General features: G+C 41.5%; 2 long non-coding RNA genes across 2 annotated transcripts; both read right to left on the bottom strand.

Moving 5' to 3' along the window:
* Positions 1–464: 464 nt before the first annotated feature.
* LOC310864295 lies at positions 465–1,629 on the bottom strand. The gene is made up of 4 exons (XR_014569730.1): positions 1,405–1,629; positions 1,117–1,289; positions 885–1,015; positions 465–607 (listed from the first exon to the last, which is right to left on the bottom strand). It is a non-coding gene; the product is annotated as an uncharacterized lncRNA (long non-coding RNA).
* A 494-nt stretch (positions 1,630–2,123) lies between these two features.
* LOC310864635 lies at positions 2,124–3,281 on the bottom strand. Its single transcript, XR_014569750.1, has 4 exons — positions 3,161–3,281; positions 2,837–2,976; positions 2,371–2,507; positions 2,124–2,224 (listed from the first exon to the last, which is right to left on the bottom strand). It is a non-coding gene; the product is annotated as an uncharacterized lncRNA (long non-coding RNA).
* Positions 3,282–9,353: the final 6,072 nt, after the last annotated feature.

Here is a 9,353-nt window from a genome sequence, read left to right as displayed (position 1 = left end):
GCATAAAATAGAAACCCAGACTTCTTGATTCAGCAATTTTCAAATTGAGACATTTAGGACACTTAATCCAGAGCAATTTACAGTAAACTAGAAAACTCATAAATACATATTTACTTTTGATCATCAATGACTATTTCTAAGAGCCAAGAGTATAATCTGTACAGTGATACTATAAGTAAACTAACTGCTGTCTACATAATGTGATAGGTAAATTACACATTTTAGCCTATATTACTGTTATCAGACACTTATCAGTAATTTATCCACTACCAATTACTCTATTTTAACCATGTTAGATTAATAATTGACAACATCCGTTTTTTGGGGGAAATCAAATCAAATCAATGAAAAGAAATTGGAGAAAAAAAACACAGCTCCATACGTATTAGGATAATATCAGTCACCAGAACCAAGGACGGTGTTTTCAATGAATCCAACCTATCTTGATATAATAGGCAATAGAATCTGGTGACTTACAAGGGATTGCGTGTTTGTCAATCACAACGAAGTATTTGTGTATCGCACTCTTCTGGGTCCCCACAGCAAGTAGATAGGGTTGAAGGCTCTCTGTGATGCTGTCCAGATGCCCCTCGACACTGATCCCAGTCTGTGACGACAAGAGAAATTAATTAGTCTCGCTATTAATATTAGTCACGGTTTGCAAACAGTTTAGAGCCCAACTGTTATGGGATATCCACCAGAATCACTTATTGGCACAAAATGCAAGATGCTCAGCGATTTACAATAAGCAAGGTAATACATTGATAGAACTAGTAATGTAAGAAAAACATGGGTAGAAGACCAAGCAACTATTCAGTTAAAATATATATATTTTTATATGCAAGTGCTACGTTAAATGCTATGGGCTGGAGTCTGAAGCTGACCTTGATGAACTTCACCAGGTGGTCAATGGCCTGTCTGGCCGATAGCTTTCCGGGTCTCTTGTTTTTGCCTTGTGGTGAAGGTGGCATGAGGTGGATCATGAGCAAGATGGACGACATCTCACTGTCCCATCCTGAAAATACAAGAAAATTCACAAATACAATTTTTATTAAAATCGGTTTACACTTTGGTTTCAAAACCAAACTCTTCCATATTCCTTTAATTCCAGCGTACCATTTTCCAGTTGTTCCATTGTGGATTCAGCGTTATGAAGCAGATCTTGAAGGTCGGATGTCTGGGTGAGCCCACGGCTTTCTTTCAGGACTTTCTGCATGTAGAAAGTGGGCCACCTCCAAGAACTTTGCAGAGATGTCATCACCAAACATCAGCCTGAAATACTGCTCTATCTGCAGATGGAATTCAGACGACAACATGGTTGAAAAAAACACCAGGGATGTTATCTGTTTAGTTATTTTTCATTTCAGTTTTACTTTAAGGCAAGTCAGTTAAAGAGCCACATACCATTCCTGCGATGTCAAGAAATCTTGGAAAGGTGGTGAATATTTCAGAGGACTTCACTGGACCATGAACCATTGCTTGGCGATGGGTGAATGTCTGTTTCATCTTCTCCTTGATGATTGCTTCATCAGTTGTATGCTTCATCAGTGCGATGGCCTCACGACACTGGGTTTCTGTGGTTAGCTGGTTTTCCTCACTGAAGGGGGATCTGTCGCCAGCATCTGGTCCACCTGTAACAGTGTTGAAACCACTCCTACTACTGCAATACTTTCCAGTGATATTTACTATAAGGATGCATCTAGATGTTTGCCCAGGAACCAAACTAGTGAAAACAAAACATCTTCAAGCTCACCGCATGTCATGCCGCGTTGTGAGCTTGTAGATCGGCTACTTTCACTACTTTATAAACACTTATCTCCTAATTTATGGAATTACTCAGGTTTCTTTTGTTTATAAATGAAATTACTAAAATAACACCAGAGGGCCACTCTTGTTTATTTGCCACCACTGTAGCAAAAATGCATTGCACACATTAAAAATTAATTTAACATGCCCTTCATGGAGACTTGCTAAAATCAAGGTCAAAAGGTCTGACATCTGCAGTGCTGAACTAGGAGAAAGCTCAGCATACAGAAATGTTAAATAATATTTAGTTGAAAACAGTCCTATTTTGAGCAACCAGAAGTGAGGAGTAAAGAGTTTGGACTTGTTTTATCTACTTGCATAGCTCAAATTGCCCTGGGGGTCTGCCAGATAAGGGGACAATGCAGTGATATCTTTGCATAATGCATATTCCTCTTTGTTACGCCTTGAAGGACTCGTCCTATAGTGCATGGACACACACACAAACGAGATCCAAACAAAAGTATATTTGTGCCGATGCCTTCTGCAAAAGGAAGGCTCTTGGTCTGCAACAAGTAAAACAAAAAAAGTATATTGGGTGCTTATGTTTATATGCAGTGAACATACCCATGTTCACTCGCCATGTGTGCCACAAGTATCTTCACCAGGTCACGTCTCCTAACATCTGTAATGCTTTTGGTCCGAGCATACTCGTTCATGATCCTCTCCCCTCCCGGTTTGTCCTTCAGAATCCTTTCAATCATCTAAGTGGGAGGAGACAAACAGGGGGGGGGGCACAGTGATAGACAGTAATATTTTTAAGCACTGGCGCAACAGGCCCTACATTTGGTGGCAAAGTATAGTTACAGTGACAAAAATGTAAACCATGCTCCCATCCCGCGACTCAGTTGCTCAGCTGAGAGACAATATTTCCTCGCTCAGGTGGGTGCGGAGGCTAGAGAAACGGGCAACTGGCATGAGAGTGGCCACCATCCCCCCTTTTCTCCGCAATTGTACTTGGCTATTTGATTATCAGAATCATCATCTTCAATTCAATCATCACCAATTTCAAACAGTCATCTGCAAAGCTTACCTGAGCGAGACGAGTCTGGTCAGCTCTGTTGCTTTGCGCAGGACTCGGCTGCAAAATTATGGTGTCATCAGAGTCTCCATTTTCTGCACTGGAGCTGCTGCAGCTGGCAATAGAGGGGCTTGGAGTGGGGCTCACTGGATCTAGCCATGTTGACATAACAGGTGATAATAATAACATGTGAGAGGGGATCGTTTGTGACAAGTGTGATGTGAAAAGACACTTTTTGTACATCAGAGCATTCTGAAGTACAAAAATACATGACATTTTAGGTTAGCCAGGACTGTGTGGATTACAAGACTCCAAATTAATTAGTAAATAACTCACCTTCAGGATCTGGGCCTAAACGCACCCAGGTCTGGTTTCTTTACAAGAAACTCAAACGCCTCCTCATCAACTTCCGTGTTCAAGTCATCATAGACTTTTAAATCCAAAATAGGAATTTAAAATTTCCTGGAAACTGAAGACAAAACAAGATTGATCAGAATCAGACTTTGTCATTGTGCTGAGAGTGCACGGGCCGCAGCAACTTGGGTCGCACTGCCACATAAATCTGTTGTGCAATTTATTAGATTTTTATTAAAGGTCACACATCTATGTCACTTTAGATTTGAACCACTTTAACCATTATTTTAAACTTTAGCTATTCAAAATATAGCTTTTCAAAATTAGCAGATATATATAAATATATATATAAGATCATAGCGCACCACTGAGTGCTGTGAGCTTGTAGACCTGCCATTTTAGAAAAATCATTAACATTTGTGCAAAATTTTGAATATATATAATTATATATATTATTTTTTAAAGCAACATTTCTAACTCAAATCTTTCTCAAGGTCTCTGGAACATATTTATAGATGGGGGTCTGCAGTCAAAATACATATAATTCTATGGGTAAAAAAAGCACCATTAATATAGAAACATATGACTCCCAGTTGCATAGGCCCTATGCATAGGGCATGCCATAGCCATTGTGAAATTTGTTTCACTCACCAGACTCCAAAAATGATTTGAAGGTCAGTTGCCCGTCGTAGCAAATGTGACCCTTACAGCCTACATCCTTTAAAACAAATAAATAATAAGAGTTACTATGACGATATAGGGCAGTGGTCTTCAACCCATTTCATATCAAGGCCCATTATTCTTTCAGCTTTTGAGCCCTGGACCACCATTTCATGAGATTTAGCCTCTCAGACCCAACCCATTGATCAAAAATAATTCTACATTCTCTAATTATGATGTATAATTGTAAATGAAGTAATGCAGATGTTTAACAATAATTTAATTATTGTGTAAAATTAAACCTCATGAGTTAAAGAAATATCTATATGGGTCAAGAGTTAAAGATCTATAATCGATATCGATGTCCGTTTGTTTGGATAGTTTTATGACCAAGCAAGCATGTTCACGGACTACACTCACTACAGTGGTTACATTAAATTACATTACCTGGTACAACATTAATGAATAAACATGATAGCAATACTGTTCATAATGTAATACTCGTGTTGCACCGACGTACATTGCGTTAATACGTTATGCTATTAATTAAAAGGTTGTTTAATCAATAGTGTGCCTGCTAACGTAGCGTTAGCCAACATGCTAACATCCAAGTAGTAACTTGTGGCCACTGGCCAGCTGGCCTGGAAGCTGTAATGTTCCAAATCAGTTACAAACATTGCCATTTACTAAGTTAACCAATAATAATCTTACCTGGTATTTTATCCATCAAAGTGAAGAAAAGGTTTAAATAAAATGAAGTCCAGTATAGTAGCGCGGTGCCGATGAGGACTGAGGAGAAGTGCCGTGTTACTTGCCCGTGTAGTGTACTGCTGTCTTCTTTAGCTGCGTTCGGAGAAAATGGCGCCTTCTTCAGATTCAAAAAATCTAGGCATAGTAGGCGTGGCCTTGCTGTATTACTCCAATAGAAATTCTTCTGGAATTTTGCTCTCACTCTATTGGTCATTGGAGATGGCCATACTAGACTTTCATGTTACACTATCACATTGCATTTAAACAAAATATTTACACAATTAGAGAATGTAGAAGAATGTGTTATTTTGTTCGATTTTCCTAATTAATTAGAGAGAATTGTGTGCGTGCGTGCGTGTGTGTGTGTTGTGTTGTGTTGTGGTGTGGTGTGGTGTGTGTGTGTGTGTGTGTGTGTGTGTGTGTGTGTGTGTGTACGGTTGTAATGCACGTAGCTCGAGAACCGGCCCACCGACTTCAAATTTGACACATGCGTTATTGCGTTCCACACCCCCACAGGGAGGGCAGTGCCCGGTATCGAGTCAGTCGGACCCATGGTTTTCCAGAACCACCACAAAAAGGCTCTGGTCAGGCTCTGCCAGTGGGCCTAATGATTGAAACATCACGGTTTCCCGAGTCCACCTCAGCGGCTCAGCCCATACATGCAGGCAGCGGGGAGCTACCGGGGGTGTAGGGGGGGTGGTCACACCCCGGCCCGGACCTCCTGAGGGTCCGGACTGTCAGATGATCGATGGACGATTTTTTACACAGTCACTCACGACTGATAAAACCATCGGGCCCCCGCGAATCCCAGGCTCCCGCAATTAACTAACTAACTCCTCTTGCTTCTGAAGAAGTCGCCGGTCGCTTTCTTTTTTTCTCTGATGTAAAGAGAAGTTTGTGGCAGCGCGAGCTGCGCGCGCGACCCATGCTGCTGCGGCCCGTGCACTCAGCACATCGCAATTTCGTTTTTTTCTGCTGCTGCAGTTGGAATTAAATAATGACAAATCAAGCAATCTTGAATCTTGAATTAACCAGATACAGAGCTTATTTAGCCTATAATAGCCTACACTTTAACAAAATATCATGTCTGTCTGATGAGAATGTACTGCGCTGCCGAGAGAGTCACTGTAAGCCGTCCAGCCAGGGCTACAAAAGTGGCAAGACCTGTCACTCATTAGTAGGCTAATATAATCACTCTGTGTGATTGCATATGTGTGGACTTCCTTTTCTCCACAGCGGACTGTTTCGATTCTAAACCCCTTCTCCTTCTTGTTGCTTTTCCCTGTGTGCGATCACTCAGCAATAAGGTGATTTAAGTGAAACAGAACACAAAGATGTCGAGTAGTATAGCCTATTTATTTTTTTAACACGCAGCACCTCTCTCTCTCTACGTCTCTCTCTCTCTCTCTCTCTACGTCTCTCTCTCTCTCTCTCTCTCTCTCTCTCTCTCTCTCTCTCTCTCATGTGTGTGCACTGCTGCGCAATGTCACAGACACAGACGCGATCAATAATATATAGCATAAATAACAGGCAAAATATAACACTTTCCCTCTATCTGTGTGACTGATCATCTCCTCACACACATAACTCCTCTCTCGTCCATGCACGCCTGCTCAAATTAGCAGCAACTGTTAGCGTAAATGTTTTTTTTTCCCGTTGGGGGGGGGGGGGGGGGTCATGTTCGGTGAGGCCCGGTCGTGCTGTCTCACCCCCCGGCCCGGCCCGGCCCAATGTTGTTCCGCCACTGCATGCAGGCTTCTTCACCAACTGTAGAAGCTCTTTAACAGTTTGAAGGGGTTTACGGCACACAGGCATGACTTCAGTGACCTGTCAACCGGCTGGATACAGAATGTGCAGGGGTCTTAGTCATTCATGAGCATGCAGAGGACATATTTTATCTCCTTCTGACTGACTTCAATGAGCCAACAGGGACTGGGAACCAAATTCAACCAATAATGCTCTGAGCCCTGCTTGCCTAATCTGTACAGTAGGCTATGCACATTATGCAATTTGGCTCGCCGAGAGTAACGAGAAATTATATAGGTCTCCTCAAAAATGGACACTCCTAAAGGTCAACGGTCACCCAAGAGGCTTTTCAAGTGTCTCTCAGACACTTCTAAGTACGTCGACCATGAAGACTAGACGACATTCGGACTGCGCCGATTAAAAAATAAAATAAATTGTTTCAGGTAAAAGACACTTGTTCTGACTTACTTTTTGACGCTGAATCTGATATGCTTGGTGTTGTAGACATACTGGAACATTAAGCAGCTGCTGTTCAATTTTTTAGATTCCTAGGACCTTTTGTTGATCAGGCAAGTCTGACTGTGTGTGTGTGTGTGTGTGTGTGTGTGTGTGTGTGTGTGTGTGTGTGTGTGTGTGTGTGTGTGTGTGTGTGTGTGTGTGACTTCCGTTAATCTCCATTATGTATAACCATTCTAGTCATATGCCTACTGTTTAAAAAAGCTGGTGAGAAATGATGACCAAAAGCTGACTAGCTGCTATATAGACAAATTTCAGAAAGCTCAGCTGGTGCACTGCCACCAATACCAGTGTGCAGCATTTAAGGGTTTCTATTAAAATAATAAGGAATGGCAAGTGAAAGGGTATTAGGAGGACTGTACTGGTCAAATGACGTAAACTGCACAGTTCCCTCGCCATTTGTGGCTCAAAGTGGGAGGTCACTCATGACACCATGACCCAAATGGCATTGAGGATTCACATGACTTCACTTGGCATATTAATTCATCTTTCAACTGTCTTCCAGGACATTCTTCCCAAAACATTGCAGCTCATTTGTCTGTAGTTAGATCGACGTATGATCGACCACACAGAGTTGGAAGTGGACTACAAAATAATTTACAGGCACATACAAAATGTGCATGGTGCCTGTCTGTGTTTTGGTAAATGGCACCATCATAATATGACATCCCAGTCTCCCACCTGTCCAGAGGGGTTTGAAAATGTCTGTCTGTCTGTCTGTCTGTCTGTCTGTCTGTCTGTCTGTCTGTCTAGATATATAACGACTGGCTGCCAAGGGTTATTGAGTGTGGGACAGGAAAATCTGCGGCGCCGATCTACAAGCTTTCAACAAACTCAGGATATGCATCAGAAATGTTCGTATTCTAGAAGAATCTTAAAACCGGAAATTAGGGATTCTTGCTATTTTCGCCCTCAGGTCATTTTCGGAACACATACATGACAAAAATAAAATTACGCTCATATCCTAGTACAATATATTGTTCCAGGGTGTATATTGAGTTCATATTTTACATAATATGCCGCATTTCAACAAACTCAGGATATGCATCAGAAATGTTCGTATTCTAGAAGAATCTTAAAACCGGAAATTAGGGATTCTTGCTATTTTCGCCCTCAGGTCATTTTCGGAACACAAACATGACAAGAATAAAATTACGCTCATATCTTAGTACAATATATTGTTCCAGGGTGTATATTGAGTTAATATTTTACATAATATGCCGCATTTCAACAAACTCAGGATATGCATCAGAAATGTTTGTATTCTAGAAGAATCATAAAACCGGAAATTAGGGATTCTTGCTATTTTCGCCCTCAGGTCATTTTCGGAACACAAACATGACAAAAATAAAATTACGCTCATATCTTAGTACACTATATTGTTCCAGGGTGTATATTGAGTTCATATTTTACATAATATGCCGAATATCAACAAAACTCAGGATATGCATAAGAAATGTCCGTATTCTAGAAGAATCCTAAAACCGGAAATTAGGGATTCTTGCTCTTTTCGCCCAGTGGTCATCCCAGGTACACCCCCCCTCCATTCCATATCCTCCATATTCACCACTGGACTGCATGGCAGGGGCGTCCTTCTCCCTGAGTCAGGCCTAAGCCTGACCATATACCAATGGTCTCTATGCCCAGTGGTTGTCCTTCCTTTTGATCCACAGCCAGTGGCTGCTTTTTTCGGCAGAATTTGGCACAGACTTGATAGCCTATTGGAGGGAGCGACCCCACTTTAAAATGGTAAAAGTGGTTAAAAGATATAATGGTGACACAGATGCGTCCTCAAGTCAACATGGGTTAAAAGGTAGTTATGAAGAGAGGAAATACAATCTGGACAACGGGCACCCCTGCTCTAAATGGTCATTACACTCATCGGGCTACCTTCTAGCAGTGATATAATGGTGAAATGCACACTTCCATGTCCACTCATGTCCCTATCGCTCATTGTTTATAGGCAAACGTTCAATGTGTTGAGGTTGTAGATCTGCTGTTTTGTCTTAAGTATAAAAATAAGGCTTTAGTGGTTAAACGGCTGCCCTGGAAATCCAGGAAAAAGAAAAAAAGTAGTATGTAGTCAAGTGTGAACATTTCCCTTACGTTTAAATTCTTCTGTTACAGATTTGTGGCCTCAAATAGTAGATTTCGAGGAAAGGCGCCAAATATCAGATTACGAGGAAAGGGACCTGCAAGAGTCAGATTATGAGGACGGGCCCCAAATAGTAGATTTCGAGCAATGGGAATCAGATTCTGAGGAAAGGCGCAGATTCCGAGGAACAAGAATCTGGTGCTGAGATGGTTTTTGTTGACCACAGTGAAGCAATTGTTGAAGGTTCTGATCCTTGCAGTGAGGTTAAATGTAAATTGGCCAATTGGGCGGCAAAACGCAATATTTCACATAGTGCCTTGTCAGAACTATTAACTATTTTAAGGCAGTGTGGCCTGGACTTACCCAAAGATCCAAGGACCCTGTTGTCAACTGTACAAACCTGTGAGG

This window comes from Protomyctophum parallelum (assembly GCF_964188405.1).
Source record: "Protomyctophum parallelum genome assembly, chromosome: 9".
Lineage (NCBI taxonomy): Eukaryota > Metazoa > Chordata > Actinopteri > Myctophiformes > Myctophidae > Protomyctophum > Protomyctophum parallelum.
Note: the sequence above shows the minus strand (reverse complement) of the source record. Positions and strands in the feature narration are given on the sequence as shown.